Below are 20,180 nucleotides of genomic sequence, written 5' to 3'. Positions count from 1 at the left end.
CCTGATCATTTATGTATACATTTGTCTATATCTATCTCGATTCGTTTTGGCTGTTACAAACAACCGTTATGTGAACAAAATTAATATACCCTTGTGCACAAGTGCGCTCGGGTATAATAAAAATATGGGTACCAAATGAAAACGGAACCAGGATGAATAGGTAATTTTTTTAAGCTGATAATTTTAGAAGGACGAAATTCGAGGATATTATCGAGTTTTTATAAGTCCTTAACATATAATTTTTTCAAAAGAAAATATTGCAAAATTTCAAGGATAAAATTTTACATGACATTTTCAATATTTGCCAACCCTTCTGCACCAGAAATTTGAATCTGTTTAAATTCTAGAGGATTTCCTCATTAATTTTATACCCATACTTCTTCTCTAAGCACATTTCACTGAATTTTTTAAATCATTTTTGGATTACTGACGTCAGAGTAAAAAACTAAACAAGCAATTTTACTATATTTGGCCTATGGTTTCGCGAATATATTGATTTTGGTGTGTAAATTTACTATCGCACGTTGTTATATGTACATATAATGAGCTAGATATTTACAAAAAATATTAATTATTAAAAAAAATATTGATTTTGGTGTGTAAATTTACTATCGCACGGTGTTATATGTACATATAATGCGCTAGATATTTACAAAAAATATTAATTATTAAAAAAAATTAAATATAGCCAATACCGGGCAAGAAAATGAAGTTTCTATTTTTGCCATCTCTGCAAATTACAAATCCCGAATATATTACATATTTATGTATGCAACTTCAAAAAATATTGCATTAAATAATCTATGCTTATGTTTATAAATAAATTTTATTTTTTCATGAAAGCAAAATCACCCGTGGCAGGAGCGAGAAATAATAATTACTAGCGACTCCGCGCAAGTTTCCGTGTTTTCTTTTCTTTTAAATAATGTATTATAGAATAAGGATTGATAATAAATGCAAACGATTAAACAATCTGATCGAGAAGTAATGAATATTTCCATTTTTTATAAAAATTTTATATAAAAATTAAAAATTTTGTACAAAATAATGATTATTTGAAAAATTAAAACAATCGGGCTAAAGCCACATACCGACAACTTTGGCGTTGCGTACGCACGTTAAAAGTATGCTTTCTACAATGAAGCTTGGCAGAGAATGCTTTAGCCACTAAATTAATATATTAACGACAGATAAATTAATATTTCATATCAATAATTGCAAGAAAAATGATATTTCTTGCCCTCATTTGATTAAAGGGCAAACATTTTTAACACAATTTTATTTATTTGCAACAGCTGACGACCGGCGACAACGAAAAATGACACTGAAGATAGCACAAAGCCGTAACGGGTTTGTCTCCAAACCAAATTTGACAATGTATGACGGACATGTATGTATGTATGTATATATATTGGTTTATAAGGACCCTGCAGAGAAAACCCGCACAAGTGAGCCATATTTCTAGTTCCGTACTAGATCTTTATCGCCGGAAACGAAGCAGACGGAAAGTAACAAGACGACTACCGATTCAAAAATGCATCGTTCTCTAAAGCATCTAACTTCTATTTTATTTCTAACCGTTTCTGTTCAGTGATAACCAAATTTGCTAAGTCCAAAACAGTCACGGAAAATGTGATAAGTGCCCAAGAATAAAAAAAATGTTTCACTACAAATCCATATCTAAGGTTATAGCGGCGGGGGCTTGTTTATTTAAATGTAGATATGTGTTTGGCGTTTTTTTCGTTCAAATACGTTTTCATTAGGCACTTCACGGATGCTTTTTCATGGTTTTGTAAAACAAACCAACAATTTGTATCAAAATTTTAACATCTTGGGACTTCCTGGACTGTATACAATAAAGCCAGCACCTCTCTGTACACTCTCAGTTACAGTCGAATGTATTTGAATGACATTCATTTAAACAAATTGAAAACACATTTCTTTGAAAATAATTTAAAGTCTCCACCATGAGAACACCAAAAATACTCTGAACTAATTCGGAACAAAGCGAACTAGATACCATCTGTCGAATTTAGTACTGGTTCGGAACTACATATCGGAAAACGGATGTAGCGGGGTACAATTGACACTTCGTGGGACATCGCAATGTTAAATTCGCCAGTTGCTAGCATGCTAAAGAGAATTAAGGCATACTAGTCATAGTTCTAAATGATCTAGTACTGAACCAGTTCTGCACTAGTGCGTTTAGTCTCAGGGAATGTATATGTGTATTAGAGGGCTGCATGAATTCATTCAAACTTCTAGCCAAACAGAGTACAGTGATTTGAATATTTAACATCACATACAAAACACTCACCGTTTGAAATTTTGTAAGTTATTAATATACATTTTGTTTTAAATTTTTTACCTTCAAATGGAAAAATGTGAATGAATGAATGGAAAACATTCAAAGCATTCAAATCATTCAAACACATTTCGGTAAAAGTTTTTTCTACAAACAAGTTTGTTCATATTGGATCAGGAGCGCAGAAATACATACACACATACATATGTATGTTTGTGCATATGTGAACAGCAAAAATATTTTCGGATATTCATAAAAAAATTGGCATTTATTTCAATTCAATTTATTTTCACTTTGTTTGAATATTGTAATGTCGACACATATACCGGTATTCACTTAAATAAAAAAAAATAAAATTTGAAGCCAAAATCATTCATTCGTTTTGTATATGAATAATTCATGAGCCGTTTTGAATTAATTCATGCAGCCCTCTAATGTGTATGAATGCAAATAACCACCGGAGTTTATATACTATGAACGTACACACATTGTGCATATGCAGGTATGCGCAAACAAATGTCGCTCACCTGCATTTGTTCGCTCCTTCACTTGTTCATTCAAATATTCAAACAACACATTTAAATACCGGTGCAATTTAGGCGCCACCAGGGCTGCCAACTTGGCTCAGATTGCGCAATTTTTGACCCTATTTTACTTCAAGTGGCACTTAATTTTTCAATTTGGCACAAAGTGCCAAAATGGTAATTTAGAAAAATACTAAAATTTGAGTACATTTTTATGAAATCCTTTGCGTGAACTTCTTTTTCTCTACTAAAATTTTCTAATTTCTTTAGTGTATACAACTGGTTTATCGTACTTTGGCATTGGACTTTTATTTAGAAATGCGTTTCTAATTTTAATGCTGAATGGGAAGAATTAAAGAGAATGACACCTCGTTGGCACTTATATTTTTCTATTTGGCACATTTTGACACTTTTTTATCCTCAATATGGCACTTCATAGCTAAGTATAGTTGGCAGCCCTGGGCGCCACGAGTTTCATACGTTTGTACATACATATGTGTACAGTGTGTCTCAATTCCAGTTGGCACATTCGTATGTATATTTGTATGTAATAGGTATGTTGATGAAGCACCTCGTTTTTGAGTGATAAAACTTGGCATCGACATCGACACCTACCAAACATACCGGGTTATTCAATGACTAGAAATCGACACCCTACTATAACTTTAACACGATGTAGGAACATACATACATATGTATATCTGTTAATAAAAATCGTTGATTATATACTTACACCAATAATGTTTAAAATTTTCTTAGATAAATTAGCCTGGTAACCGAAAAAATACAATTATATAACTAGGAGGAGGTTCTTTAATTACACTCTTCGAAGGCCGGCGCACAGTGTCCTGTCCCATAGGCAAAATTAACTGTTGAACAGAAAATTATATTTACTGTGTTACCTAAAAATTTTCAAAAATAAAATGTTTAGTATATTACTTTGAAACTTAATAGTTTTGTTTACTACTATATGAACAGAAATCATTTTTGCTAAATATTTTGTATGGAAAAGTTTTATATGCTATCGAAAACTTTCGAGATTTTTTTTTGGGAATTTCCAAAATTGCTAAAGTTACGTAGAGTGAAATAAAAAAATAATAAAAATATCTAAGTTTTTATTTGTTTTTTTTTTTTGGTACATTTTGAAGTTCTTTAATAGAAACTGTGAAGAAGTTCTAGATTTTCCTGCCGGAAATGTAAAATTGATATGCATTTTTGAAGCCATATTTCATTGGTTTCAGAAAAAAGTTATGGAGCTAAGTTTATAGTATTGCCAAAATTGGGAAAAATTAAAATTTTAAAGTTATATTTTTAATATTATAAAAGATGAACCTAGTATTGATCTAGTGTATAATTTTTATGAAATAGCGCTCAATAATAAGAAAAAATTGGATGTAAAAATAATTTTTTTTTTGCGGAAACCCTATAATTTCACAAAGTTCACGGTTCATAAGGTTTTACTACATGGTTGTGTTGTTTTGGAATACTTGAACTTGTCAATAGGTAATAACATACCAAAAAAAGTTTTAAGAATTTCATTATTTATTATTACTTTATTCTAGGGTGTTGGTTCGAAGAAGTCTGATAAGCCAGTTATAAAAACATAACGAATGTGCCATTTTCCCATACCAGAAAAATTACGAGAGAATTAATGGCTCATTTGTTATCGTTGTCGTGTCCGGAACTATCATCACTTAAAACACAAAAACAAAAAAAAAACACAAGAAAAATTATGAATTTAAAGAAATTGAGATATGCATTTTAAAAGACAACTTTGTAAACGACATTTGAAATAAGTTATCTTATTTATTGAGCAAAATTAAAAGCAAACTTTATTTAGATCCCTTTTAAAGAAATTATTGAATTATACATTTTTTTAATAACTAAAATTCATAAGGGAGGTTACCAAATGAAACAAAATTTACCAAAGATTTAAAAAGTGTAAGTTTATAAGTTATTAGTTTTAAGTACATTCTGATCACAAATGTAGCTAAAATCTAGTTTTCGAGAAAAAGGATATGTGGGAGGTAGTCATGTCCTTACACCGAACAAAACGAAATTTGCCGCAGAGCTTAAGGACATGATTTTACAGGCGCTGACAATTTGCGTTTTAATTAAATTAAATTTACTAAATTCTTACTTTATATATTCTGAAGCAGCACGCCAAATATCATTTTTCTGCGATAGCTCCCCTAATTTTGCCAATTTACTATATGGGATAGCTAAAACTATCTGCGTTGTGACTTAAAGTAGAAAAACAATATTACTTAAGAGGAGTTGTTAAAAGGAAAATTTACAGTCTTTGAACCTTACCAAAGTTTTCCTTTATCCGCAAGAATTAAAACTGTTCCTTCTAGATTTCTAGATTTCAAATGTGCATTAGTTTCACTTTCCCATAAAATAATTGCGAGAAGTAGGAATTTGAATTTCTGAATCACACAGGCCCACAAAATTTGAAAAAAGTTCAGAACCTGGGAATATCGTAAACCTTTCTAAACGTTTTTGTTGCGAATCCGAATCCGGTATTATACTTGCTACTATGTATTCTACGCTCTTACCAGGCCGGGCCAAAAAAAAATTAGGCCCCCGCCCATCTCTAGTTCCAAGCTAAGTGAATTTCTAACACAAGGAACCATTACTTTTTGAAATTTTTTTGTGCATTATTGTATGATTGGCCTTTATAATTCTTTAGGTTCAATTACAGTTGCCAGACGTACTTATATTATCAGTACAGTTCTGATTTTTCAACTCCCATACTGATTTTATTCATTGCATCAATCAGTGCGCGAATGTCCTGATTTTTCAAAATTTGCACTGATTTCTACTGAATTTTCAATTCTTAGAATACAAATTTGTAATAGGAGCTCCCCGCCAAGCTTGGTACTCGGTATCTCGGTGTTTGGTGACTTTTCCCTATGTATGTTTACTACAATGGACCAGTTTATATAATTATTTTTTAAAGGAAAGGTGGCATCTAAGAGGTAGTCCCATACTAATTTGGTTTAGATCCGATCATTGGATCATGAAGAAATAAATTTTGAATGAGAATTGTTTTGTTTTTCGCTTAAACATTACTCGTGGTTGTGTAATATTACAATGTTTTAGGTTTTTAAATAATGTTGGAACCATGATAAAAACATGGCAAGTTAAACCGTTCTCTCAATTCGTCGGCCATGATTTTTTTTGAAGTTTGCCAACATTTTAAAATCATATAAAATTGAGAGAAAAAAAGGAATTGTTCAAAGTTGTTGTTGTTTGAGATTGAAAATGAGAATGTGTGTGTGAGTTTGTTTGTAAAATTTTAAAATTAAATTGTTTGCAAACGTCAAGAATTCGAAAAATTCCTCTCAGCGGTTCTACCTTGCTATTTTTTTATCATGGTTGGAACTTCCTTAAACTGTAATGTAAAAAGTGAGAAAAAAATAATTGAATTATAGTTGACATGTTTTAGATAATGCTTGGTATGCGCAAGAAATTAATACAACAGAAAAAGCAACCGTTTTAAGTGCATATCGCCGAGTCGTTGTGTACCAGTTGTGATAATATGTTGTAGTATCGTTTATTCAAAAAGAGGGCTGACGTTGCTTCCTGGCGCAAAGAGAGAAATCGACTTCTAGTTAGATTTTTTGAAAGTGAACTCCAAAGTAAAGGCGCATTCATCGTTTAGTTCAGAATTTTTCTTCTCACAAAGAAAGAAATACAACAACAACCACTTGGAAGAAAAAGTTCGGAACTAGAAAAATTAATCCACCTTAAATAAAAGTAATTTTAAAAGGAAATCCAAACAATTCTTTGACTATTTAGACACTGAAAGTGGAAATGATCTTATTATTGCTATTCAAAAATGTCATAAATATTAAGTAATTTATTGGCTCCTGTGTACAATGATATTATAAGGGTACTTTATATTACATGTTAATGCGTACACTCATGTTAAAATGAATGAGATCTTTTTTGTTTTTTCTGAAATACATTTTATGTTTATACCATAATATTGTTAAATGTGTACTTGCAAGAAAAAGTTTAAGGGACTGATTTCGCGCAAAAAAATCTGGCAAACCCAGATTTAATTCATCTTTCTTCAGCTTGTTTGTGATAACTCAAGTACCTCCTTCTGCTATTTTCGTATTTCTTTCGAATTTCTTTATTCAGTCTATGATTAACAAGAATCTTACAGACTAGCTGCAAACAAAAGTGTCTAATACAATTTAAAAAAATTAACTTACAATAAGGAAAATAAAAGATTCTTAAAGCAAAGCCGAGTTAAGGAAAAATCAATACAATGATTATTATATAACGTATTAATATCAATTAACGTACGTGTGATTGGCCCATTGAATGCATAATTGGACTTAAAATTATCAATGGTAGGTAAACATATTATGCCGATGCAGATTCTTAGGTGGCACATGAAAGTTCAAAGACTCTAAGAGCATCAATCGATGTAGCCATTAACAATATCATAAATAAAAGTAATTGCGGATATTACTCTTCTACTCTGCAATATGTGTAAATTAATTAATGTGCACCTGCAAGCATAAGGAGGTAGGGGCAAGTCGAATTTAAGATCAGATAGACAATATTTCAGAAAAGTCTTTTTGAACGCGTTCAATTCTTTTATTATGAACTTCGTAATAAGGACTACATATTATAGGAGTTGCACAATAGTTTTCTAGTATATGGGTCCTTAAACTCCGAGATATTCCGTTTAATAACGGCTAGCATCGAATAGTCTTTAGGAATTACAAAATTGAGATGTTCAGTAAACGTGAAAGATGCATCAAAAACATACCCAAATCGCGAATTTTGTCAACCCTAGCTAACGGCATGTCAGAAACATAATAAATCGAAATCAAGTTATAATTGAGTTTAGAGTAGGTAATAGTGTAGCATTTATTAGCATTGAGTGTCAATTTATTCCTGTGACACCAATCATTAAAACAGTTGAGTCCAATTGAAGCACGCGCGAATCAGATTTATTTTTAACCTTCAAAAAAATCTGTGACTCATCTGCATATAAAATATACCTACGTATTTTGACTATCAAAGGAATGTAGTCCATAAATCCTTCTCGAATATTGATAGAATTTTGCGCTTGGAAGTGAAAAACTGAAATAAGTACGCTGCCGGAACAAAGTATTGGCACAGCAAATTTTTCACAATATATGCAACAATTTCCATTCTAATATTTTTCCGCTAATTTCGTATTAAAATATGGTTTATTATACAACAAAAAACATAAAAATATAATTCCTAAACTTTGTGCAAAACTCGCGAAAAATCAGCAAATTTTCATGAAAAATTTCAACTTTTTAATCAGATTTTTTAGATTTTTTTTGAGTATGCAGGTGTGTAGCCCAATCAATTTTATTATAATAAAGTGCAAGTTTTAAGTGGCTAGGAATCACCGTTGATTTTCTCTCCATTGATTCCAATACTAGAAAAGCCAGTTGTTTATCGAAAATTTGAATTTTATGGCGAAGCGTTTTATATACATATTGATTTTGTAGAAATATCTTTAGGATCAAATTTGGCCAAATATTTCAGCAGAACCTAAAAGATTCCGGGGTTTTTCCAAAATAGTTATTTCACCAGTATCACAAATATGAAAACACACATGTTTTATGCAACGATTTGCGTATGTAATGGGGTTTGTCAATTGAACGAAATGTGGCTCCCGCAGAAGGGCGCAGCATGCCACACAGCCGACGCCACTATGGATATTTCACATTGGAACATATGGTTATCTTCCACAGCTTTTAAATCCAGATTGATCTTTGCGGCAGTCATTGAAAACTGGATCACTTGGATCAGTACCATCGTGAGTATCTCTTGAATGTTGTTATATTTCAAACGTGATGATATACATAATACACGTTGTTTATACCAATACTACGAAATGCACTTATTGCAAAAGCCCACCCAATTTTGGAAAGAAGACATTCTAATTTTTTCCCTCAGCTTTGAAGCGGTTAACATTGCACGCTCATATAAATACAAGCTAAAGCTGGAGTCGGGACGTATTATACAAAGTGTCAGTTGGTTTTATTTCTGAACCTGCGATCGTCGCCGCTCTGAACACATCAGAAAATACCCTTAAGTTTCTTCAATCTGCAAAATCAGAAGGCCTTAAGAAATTCTTTAAGGGATTCAGAATCTCCCTGGTGAGGCTATTTTAATTTTTAGATCAGTTTAGGCATCTGTGAATTTTGTCATCGCATCAGAACAAAAATAATGCACCACCTGAACTCTGAAGTTCGGAAAAGCCGAAACGGCGCCATGTAGCGTACATTGTTATTTGATCACATGATGTTCAAAGTTGTATAATTTGAAAGTCACATGATAACTTTATAAACCACACCACGTGACTCATGGCTGACTAGAGAGGCACACCACAATAAAAACAAATGAATAGAAGAAAGCAAAAACCACTATAACCTAAGACGAAAAAAATCTTGTTATTTGTTTGTGCCAAAGGCACAGGCATGAACAAGTTTTATGTACGCGTATTTAATATCGAAACGGCGAGTTAATCTTCATAGGTGAGGCAGCGCCAGATTTTGCCACTGGCCATTCACTAGTGACCGCTCGTCAACCAACCGCGGTACAGGCAAACCATTTTTACAGCGGCAGCAATCATCAGCGCCACCGGTATGTTTCCTTGGGGGATTTTCTACAAATTTGTGTTAACAAGCATGACGTTATTAACTTTCGGTTCATTGAAAAAAACAATTTTTGGTATGTAACGGTAATTTGTTGCTAAAAAATACTCATTTGAATTCATTTGCGTTCAGTCATTTGAAGACTCTTGGCGTTAGATTTATAGTTAGATATGTATGTCCATATGTAAGTATGGAAGCTATGCCAACAGGTACTATCATTTATCTTTGCTAATTTGGAAAGAGATGGGAACTCGTTAAAAATTACACTTTTATGATAAGACACAAAACGTAAACAAACAATTAACACAAATTGTCGAAATGTCATTGTTACTATATACATACATATACGAAAGTATGTACATATATATGTAAATGCTAATCAGCTTGCTTATTTTAAAGGTGACATTGCATTCCATTTGACCACACCATTGTTATTTGACATCATAACTGCTCGTGATATGACTGCTTTTACACAGTTCAAGTATTGAATTCAATTCTGCTCGCATGTGGAAGAGAGGGGGTGAGAAGAAAAGGGACGAGTACACATGCGTCTGTACCGTCAAGTCGTTTCAACTTTCTTGCTTTGCTTTTGGCATTTTCGTTGCTTCCCATTTAAAGAACCAAAAACTTGAATTCAACAGAATTGAAACGTGTAAAAGAAAATAGAAAACACTAAAGAGAATGAGCAAGAATTCCTTTCAAGTACTTGAATCATGTAAATCGGGTGTAACTGATACGTAAGCATATTAATGTTTTACTGCATATTAATGGTTGCATATGGATTTTAAGGCGATTCAGTTTTATTTTCACACCGTATCATTTGTCGGTAAAGACATATCGTCGTTTAAAGTTCAAAACCGCGTATCAACAGAATGCAAAACCGCGTATGTGAGGTTGCAGTTGTGCGTAAAAACGCTCATATTTCAAAATGGTTCTATTTTTTATAAACCAATAGCACTTCTGGCTAGTATATTTCAAGACGAATGTATAAGGATTGAGCCAATAGCTTGTGTGAGCAAATCCAATTTTCGGCAGCCAATGCCAGTTACGCGGTTTTGCACTTTAAACGACGATATGTATAGTACATACATATGTACGTAAGTATATATGGAGTGCAATGGGGAACAGTCGTTGTGCTGGGTATGCAGTTACAGTTGCACGGCTATACTCAATCCCGACGCTTACGTCCTTGTTCGCGCACCCTGGGCATGTATGAGATGGAGCCTTGGGTCAAGGCAGAAAGAGAGAGAGCCACCCCGACTTATTCGGTTTAAGAGCTGACTGAAGTCTACAGCGTCCGTTCACCAGTAGGTGCGGCTGCAAGAGAGTGTCTGTCTTAGAGCAAACGGCTCGCTATATAAACGCGTACTCGGTTGTGAAACAAGTCCCGCCCCAGCAATCTTTTGTGCGCTGGGTTCGGGACGCGCTGCGTAAAATCAGGCTCCAATGGAAAAGAGACACAAAGCCTCGGATGAAAGCTACGATGAAATACTTGCCCACATGAAGAACGCCCGAAAATTTTAACAGAGAGTTTGGCGACTTACGGAAGGTTCCAAGACCAGGGCGAACTATTGTAAGAACAACAATGACTTATTAAAAAAGCAAAAAATTCAAAATATTTCCATAACCGTTCGTTACCGTTCTTATTAATCTTTATTATAAGAGCATACTTTACGAAAACATCTGTATTCAACGGTTAAAATAAATTAATAATATTGACTATATTATCCCGATGTACTTCATGATTAAAGGGATGAAATATAGCAGAATTCCCACTTCTGCTAAAATGTGCACAAATTGACCATAAATTGTCGAATACATCGGTTCCCAACCGGTGAGTCGCCGAAGAGTTACAGGTGGGTCGCTACTCGATCCTAAACCCATAAGAAACAATTGAATAGATTAATTGAAACAGTGATTTTAGACTTTGATAGCTTTCTAAATAGATAATTTTGATGGATATTTATAAGGGGCAGTCTGATGCATATATATTTGCAATATTTCAGGGTCACTTATACATGTGAAAAGAAGAGATGCATTACAAATACATATGGGGTCTTTACTCCACCATGGACCGATAAACCGCGGAGGTATTACTATAAAGAAAGGTGGGTCGTCAGCTGGGTGGAACCACTGGTCTAATGCATCAATATTAACGCAATATATATATATAGAAAAAGCGCTTGCATTGACACGTTAGTTACCGATATCGCTAAGGAATTGGATTTGACATTTACCACGTTTATATGATGCTTCAATACGTTCTAAGTCAAACCATGTTATATGGACTCACACATATAAACACATTCTCTAATCGAATTTAAACTTTTAACTGTGCCACCATAAATCACATTTTGAATGCGAGTTAAGAGTTGTTGGATTGCATATAAACACGGAATTTGTCCACACGGCTGTTTCATGCAACTCTGTATAAAGTAAACCAAACAAATAGTTCTTAAAATTACATTTATGCTAAGCTTTATTATAAAATTAATAGCTAAGATAATTTTTACAAGGCTGTTTGAGTCGTTAATTATTATTTTTCAATGTTCATTATTTTCAAGAATTGATACATGTATTAACAGGGTTGCATCGGGATAAACTCTGTTTGAAAGTGTGTCCGATCGACTCATTTCTTGTGTTGCATATAAACACTTGCATTTCAAGCGAGCTAGGCTGACACGAGTTAATTCGATGCCGGGTTTGATGCCATATAAACAAGGTAATTGTCCTTCCCCGGAGAGCGAGACAACAATTATTTTTGTAGAGTATTTGATTTCAAAAACAATAGAATACATTTTTACAGGATTAATACATAAATTTCTCTCGCAAGCGACAGATGACCCAACAACCGTTATGTATAGATGAGTTTGCTTATATAGCTGCGGAAATGTATTGCGCATATCTTCTGCTTTTCAAAGAAGATGCTGTAGCATAATAAGTTTTGCGCTTCCGATACAAGTACTTTTTTTGATACCTACTTCGATCCATAAAATGCCATTTTCAATACCTACCCGTCTCTTATGCACCAAAAAATGTAATCTGTTTTAACTCTACAGAAGTACATTACACGGAATTTTTCTAATTATTTGTATTGAATTATTCATATCATTCAAAATTCAAAGTTCTTTTAAAAAATCCTAGCGTCAGAGAGAAAAAGTAAGAACGCAATGTGGCTCTTGGCTGGGCGAATATATTGATTTTTTGCGTGTAAAATTGCCTGTCGCTACACATTTATAAAAAGTATTGAAAATTAAATAAACAAAAGAAATATAGCAACAACTGGTCAACATAAGGCGTTTCCATATTTGCCATTAGTGTAAATTACAAATCCCGAAATTCAGGCATTTTTGCAAATAATCCCGGGATTTTCGGGACTTAAAAAATATCGGGATTAACATTCCTATAAAGGACGTCATATATCGGGCGTGACAGATTTTTCCACCATACAATATTTAACTAATATAACACATAATTATTAAAAATTTGTATTTAATTTTTTCAGCTCATCTCTGGTGATTTCGTTTCTTCCAAAAAATATTGCCTTTTCCCGGTGCAAAATGTGTTTGATGTTACACTAAACTCTTTAAAAAGGCATGTTTTTGCCTTCTTGTCATTGTATAGCTCACGCATTTCATAATATTGTCCTTTTAAACAACCATTTGTTTATCAGGGCAACTATCGCCCCTGACAAAGCTTCACATGGAAGAGAATGTACCTTTTTTGCCTTACAAGAGTGTGACATTTTTGGAAACGAACATAACATTTTCTCATTTCTGAAAATGGTGCAATCAAATGGCGAAATTTTTTGGTAGAAACGAAATCACCATAAGTTTCTGCGATGAAACGCTCGATAACGAACTGAGGCTGAGGAAATCATGAAAATCATAGCTGTCATGAATAAAATATAATTTTATATTTCATCAGTTGTTTGGGGCTATACGTACATTATTCTAAAGTTCGAATGTTCAGCCTCTTAGATAAATGGAGGATTTATATCACAAAACTAACTCCTGAACAATCGGTGGTACGGGAATTACTTATACGTTAAAGATCACCGATTTTGATCAATTTCTCATTAGACCCGTAGTGTAGTGGCTACAAGAGCGTATTCCGCAGAACCTGGGATCCGGCCCGGTTTCCGACTAACAACAAAAACAAAAGAAAGGAAGAAGTTTTTTATAACAGAGAGGTACCCCTTGGCAGGCAATGGCAAACATCCGAGTGTATTCTGCCATGAAAAACAGCTGCTCATAAAATCATATAATCGCCGTTCCGAGTCGGCGTAAAACTGTAGGTTATGTGACAACATCAAAGCGCACGCCACAAATCGGAGGGAATTTTTAGATATTTAGTATTAAAGAGCAGTGTTTAGGCTTTCATATTCGCCCACACAGACAGATATATTCCATCAATTTATTGTTTTACAGAGGCTAGAAAATGTCCAAAAACGCGTTTTCGGCTTCTTTAAACCCAAGTTGCTCGAAAACTAGATGCAATCCAATATCTTTATGGTCAGATTGGGATTCTACGGGAAAAATCCTAGAAGAATCAGCTACAATATTTTACTCAACAGAATTTTGTTGGGCAGTGTTATTATTAAAATTAAACGTTTAAAAGGGTTTCTAGTTATCTTTTCAGCCAAGCAGCCATCCGCGCCCATCCAAACAGGACTATCAAATCCAGGTTGGTTAGATACTGCTTTGACACGCTAAAAATTTTGGCAGCCCAAAACACGGTAACACTGTGCTGGGTACCAGGGCCTTGTGGAATGAAAGGCAACGAGATCGTCGACGAGTTGACACGAGAAGGATCGCTAACTGTCTTCCCGAGACCAGAACCATCCCGTTGTCTCAGCTTAGGGTTGCCAGATTTTTTATGCGGGAAATCAGTACATTAGACTTTTTCATGCTAAAAAAATCAGTACTTTTCAGTACATTTTCATTCAAAGCAAAATTATGAATGTAAGTAACAGAAAATAATTTAAAACGCCTGAGTTCTTTTTTTAACCATATTTTGGTAGATAAATAAAATATAGTTCCTAAAAAATAAAAGTGTTATTCATTTTAACATGAGTGTGCACATTATTATACACAGGAGCCAATAAATTATTTCATATTCGTGACTTTTCGAATAGCAATAATGAGATCATTCCCATTTTCAGTGTTTAAATAGTCAAAGAATTCTATACATTTCATTTTAGAATTACTTTTAATTTAATGCTCACTTTCAAAAATTTTAATTAGAAGCCGGTTTCTCTCTTTGCGCCAGGAAACAAACTTTATTCTTAAGATCCTCTCATACTGTGAAAAAGTACCACTTTTTAAGGAGCTCATCTATATTTCCTCATGACTTAACGAATTTTTCAACTACGCAAAAACCGTGAAAGACTAAGAATTCGCTAAAGAGAGTATCTAACTCTATGTCTTGTATGCAAAACTCTTTTACAAAGTTAGTAAATGGAGAAAAAGCAGTTGTAAGTTATAGGCAAAAGCCATTCGAATATTGAAATTTATTGTTATTAAACTGAAAGGTATTTTCGAGATAACTAACAACATTCGCCAAAAATTTAAGCCTTCTTTTTAAATAATTTAAGCTCCGTCATATTATCTGTGCCCATGAAACGATTGATCTTTTTGTTGTATTAATTTCTTGGGTATATCAAATATTATCTAAAACATGTCAACTATAATTAAGTTATTTTCTTCTTATTTTTTTACAATACAGTTTAAGGAAGTTCCAACGTTATGTTAAAACCTTAAGCAAATACTAAAGTATTTGGTTTGAATAGAAAATTCAGTATAAATCAGTACAAATTTTTAAAAATCAGGACATTAGCGTACTGATTGAAGAAATTAATAAAATCAGTACAAGAGTTGAAAAATCAGTACTGTACTGATAAAATCAGTACGTCTGGCAACCGTATCTCAGTTGGTAGTCTTCGAGAGCCATAATTACTGAGTGGGTACACTCGGAACGCAGTAAGTACTGGGAAGCAGTGGGGGGCCTTAGAGAGGCCAGGCTCTTCGGCTACCCTTTCAACAGAAACGATATTCTTTTAGTTAATAGAAATGACATCAGTGTACTTTCTGGGTATATGGCCGTTCACAACCAATTGCGATTCCACTTGGACTCTCTTTAAGAGAAACAAAAGATCTTTAAGGTTGCGGTGTCTCTTGTTCTAGTATACCCAAAAGATTAACTAACTAACTAACTAAACTATGACATATAGTTTGTTAAATAAACTGGCAAATCGTTGATGATTTACAATGTAATAGACCCATTAGTTTAATATTCTAGTTAATGGAAAACGAAATATGTAGTTACTGATTGCCTTTATTAATTCTGCCCAGGTGGATTTTTAATTGTTTTTTGGTTGACACTAACTGTTGGTATAGCGCTTGATTTCCACCTACATATGAACATTTATTACTGTATTATTACTGCATACATGAGTGCACATAGTTATTGAAACTTGATGATAATGCAAGGTGGTAAATATTTGATTAAGTAGTAAATATTTAAGCAGAAAGGTTTAACAATGAAGCAGCATATTTATCATTTATCTACAGGAATGAAAACAATTGTAAATTTCCCCAAGCGTTTACTGAGCGCAATACTTATTTGCTTGGAAATGTAAGTCAATTGTATGCACTTATGTATGTACTTATAATCTCACGGTACCTTGAGCTAGCTGTTGCAGTAAATTAAAAAAACGTATTTTTGTTTAATCTTGCTATTTACAAACAGTATGAAGTACAAAGATGCGATGACTCGTGTGAACATTTTCTCTATTAAAGCTTAGTATCTAGCTCTTAAGAAAACAGCCATGAAAAAAATTGCTAGTATTTCGTGTATGTAAATAGTAGTATCATCCATCAGCTCGTATGCAGAATATGGTCAGATGAACGCATGCCCGACGACTGGAATTTAAGTGTGCTCTGCCCAATCCACAAGAAAGGCGACCCCGCCATACGCGCCAACTACCGCGGAATCAGCCTTCTAAGCATAGGTTACAAGGTCTTATCGAGCGTATTGTGCGAAAGACTGAAGCCCACCGTCAACGAGCTGATTGGACCTTATCAGTGTGGCTTTAGGCCTGGAAAATCCACCATANAATTTCTTTAATCTGATGTAGGAGAAGATAATAAGAGCCGCAAAACTGAACCGCTCAGGCACAATACTTTATAAGAGCGTACAATTGCTGGCGTATGCCGACGACATCGATATTATCGGTAAAAACAGGGGCTACGTCTGTTCTGCCTTCTCGGGATTGGATAGAGAAGTAAAGCGAATGGGTCAAACAGTCAGAGCATACGCGTCTTGGCACCCACGTCACTGTTGACAGTTACAAGTTTGAAAAAGTAGACGACTTCGTTTATTCGGGAACCAGCATTAACACCAATAATAATGTCAGCCTTGAAATCCAACGGAGAATCACTCTTGCCAACAAGTGCTACTTTGGGCTGAGTAGGCAATTGAGAAGTAAAGTCCTCTGTCGTCGTACAAAGATCACACTCTATAAGTCACTCATCATGCCTGTGCTGGTGTATGGCGCGGAGGCATGGACAATGAAAGCATCTGATGAGGCGGCTCTTGGAGTTTTCGAGAGAAAGATTCTGCGAAAGATTTACGGACCTTTACGCATTGGTGATGGCGAATATCGCAGACGATTTAACGATGAGCTGTATGAGCTTTACAACGATATAGACATAGTGCAGCGAATTAAAATTCAGCCGCTCCGCTGGCTTGGCCATGTCGTTCGAATGGACAGAAACGCTCCTGTTCTGAAAATATTCAACGCGGGCCGCGATGCTGGTAACAGAGGAAGAGGAAGGCCTCCTCTGCGTTGGAAAGACCAGGTGGAGAAGGACTTGGCTTCACTTGGCATTTCCAATTGGCGTCAGTTAGCATAGAAGAGAAATGACTGGCGTGCTGTTTTGGACTCGGCCAAAATCGCTTAGGCGGTTACAGCGCCAATTAAGAAGAAGAAGAATAAGGAGAGGAAATAGTAGTATCCAAGGAATTTTGACATCTGGTATTTCACAGCCCAAAGTCTCGTTCTTTTCTCACGAAATAATGGAGCGGCAACATACATATGTATATATTTCTGTTGCAAAGATGGATTGTCTTGTGCTCTTTTTCATAAAAAACTTTAGAAAACCATTGTATAAAGTATAGAAAATTTGTTAAGTGTTGCGTACTGCCTTAAGAGAATTTGACACAAGAAAATTTCTTATCCATTTCTTAAGCGTTTTTTATATGGGGTATTCCATGAGTAAGTGAAACTTTGTCTCCAATTATGTATATAGTAACTTATTGAACATGGAATGCTTGATGAATCAATGCTAAGTATCTCAAAGTAACGTACTTTCTAAGAAAAAATTTAGTTATTTTATTACACTGTAAATGCACTCAAAACTTCAACATTAGAAAAGTAATTGAATATGACAATATATTTTAATATAGAAGGCTCTGCAAAATCAAGTATTTACAAAGTTATTATTTTTTTGAAGTGGGGAATAAATGTCTCTATCTTTCTTCGTCCCAAAGAAGCAACATGGCATTGAAGAAAAATAAGTATTTAAATTTTATAATGGGATGAAATCTACGGTTTTGCATGTCCCACCCGTCACAAAAACGTTTTAAACTTCGTATTGCTTAGTTACTACTTTGGGGATTTTTCTATAATTTCATAACTAGAGTGTGTTTATACTATGCAACGCTATTTCATCTCTTTTATTATATTATAAGTGCCTACTTTAGAGATTTTGAAACCTTTTATCGTGTCCCGCCCGTGACAATCACTTATAAATTTTTTCTAATGGTGAATAACAATAAAAAAAAACAAGTTTAACGTTTCAAACCTATGTTTAATGCCACAAAAATTTTAAGTTCAGGTTGACTAAACACCATAATACTGTTGATGGGCTAAGCGATGTAGTAAAAAATTTGGCGTAGTCAGCTCGAAAGGTCAAAGTAAACATTACTATCATAGAGACGCCAGAGAATTCTATGATGAGGGTTGCTTAACAACAATCCAAAAGTCAATACTAACAATTACCTCAAAATTTCCAACCAAGAAAATCTAGAAGTTCGCCTAACTTTATTGCATTGAATTTATAAGTTAGGCGAACTTCTAGATTTTCTTGGTTGGAAATTTTGGGGTAATTGTTAGTATTGACTGAATAAAAGTTGCAAATTAGTGTGCAAATTTAATAAATTTTCTTGAGTTTTGCATAAAGTTTAGGGATTTTATTATTATGTTTTCTGGTGTAGAATGAACAATACTTTTATAAAAAGTTATCGGAAATAAATTAGAATAAAGAGCCTTTCATATATTCCGAAAAATTCACTGTGCCAATACTTCTGTTCGGCATGTATGTATCTGCGAACAAGTATTCTAATGCAGATAACTTTTCGGATTAGACATCAATACACAAGATCTTTTCTGACGTTCTATGGTTTCACCAAAGAATAGATAAATTTGAGCCTGATTTGTCCATGAAATCAGTTTTCCAAAAATAACTCAACTCCAGCCACTCTTAGGGCCCGTTACTCAATGTTTGGTTAACACTAACAGCAGGTTAGACATCGCTATCGACGTGATAACGGTAGTCGTTATCAGGGTTGTTGCGAATATTCGCATTCGCAACCGCAGAGGTTCCGCATTAATTTTAACATTCGCATTCGCAATAATCAATGCGGATCTTTTGCGAATGCGAATATTGAAGGAACCGAAAATAACAGTTTTTTTTACCAGTTAAACTTNATCAATGCGGATCTTTTGCGAATGCGAATATTGAAGGAACCGAAAATAACAGTTTTTTTTTACCAGTTAAACTTGGCCAGATATTTTTTATTCCCAATTAAAAGTCTTTTCCGGATAATAAACAAACCGCTTATCCAAATTAAACAAGTTTGGTATCACATGAAGGAAATTTCTAAACGAGCAAAGCAATAAAAAATGTTAATTAATTACCATAGAGCAAACCTTGGGTCTGGTATATGAATTTCTTTAGTATTAAATGATACAAAAAAATACAAATAGCGGTGGTAACCTTCTTTCGTTATTTCTGCTCAAAAGCTATTTCAGTCACAGAAGAAAGGATTCAAAATGAATTACAAAAACTAAAATCAAAAAACGCGGTTGACGTTACAGGTTCTCCAAATTCAGAAACAACCAAAAGAATGAGAATGAAGAATTCTTTGGAAAACAACGGTGTTTACAAGATTGTGAAGATGAAAGTCAGGAGGATACATCCGACAATTGCAACCCGATGCAATTCTCAATAAAGAATTATTGCACCACAAAAAAAAAATAAATAAATATAACTGAAAGACCTCTCAACTGGTGCAGCGTCAATCGGAAAGAATTTACAATTTTGTCAAGTTTCAAGTTTTCCAAGTTTGTCGCCTAGAGCGAGTAGTTGTTTAGTGGCGCAGGTTTTATTTATGACCCTTTAAAAACTTTTTATTGAATACAATGTTCCAATTTTTAAATTCAAATACTAAAAAAAACATTATTAAAAATTACTAACTTTTCCATTTTTATTTAACTAAATCACCTAATTTACTCACCTAAATTATTTCAAGCAAAAAAGTTTAAGTTCGGGCGGAGCCGAACATTAAATACCCGGCGCAAGTATTCAATATAGTTTTTTCACCTTTCCGAAAACTACCGCAACA

Source organism: Rhagoletis zephyria, unplaced genomic scaffold (assembly GCF_001687245.7).
Source record: "Rhagoletis zephyria isolate East Lansing unplaced genomic scaffold, Rhagoletis_zephyria_1.1 Rzeph_scaffold_00508, whole genome shotgun sequence".
NCBI lineage: Eukaryota > Metazoa > Arthropoda > Insecta > Diptera > Tephritidae > Rhagoletis > Rhagoletis zephyria.
Note: the sequence above shows the minus strand (reverse complement) of the source record.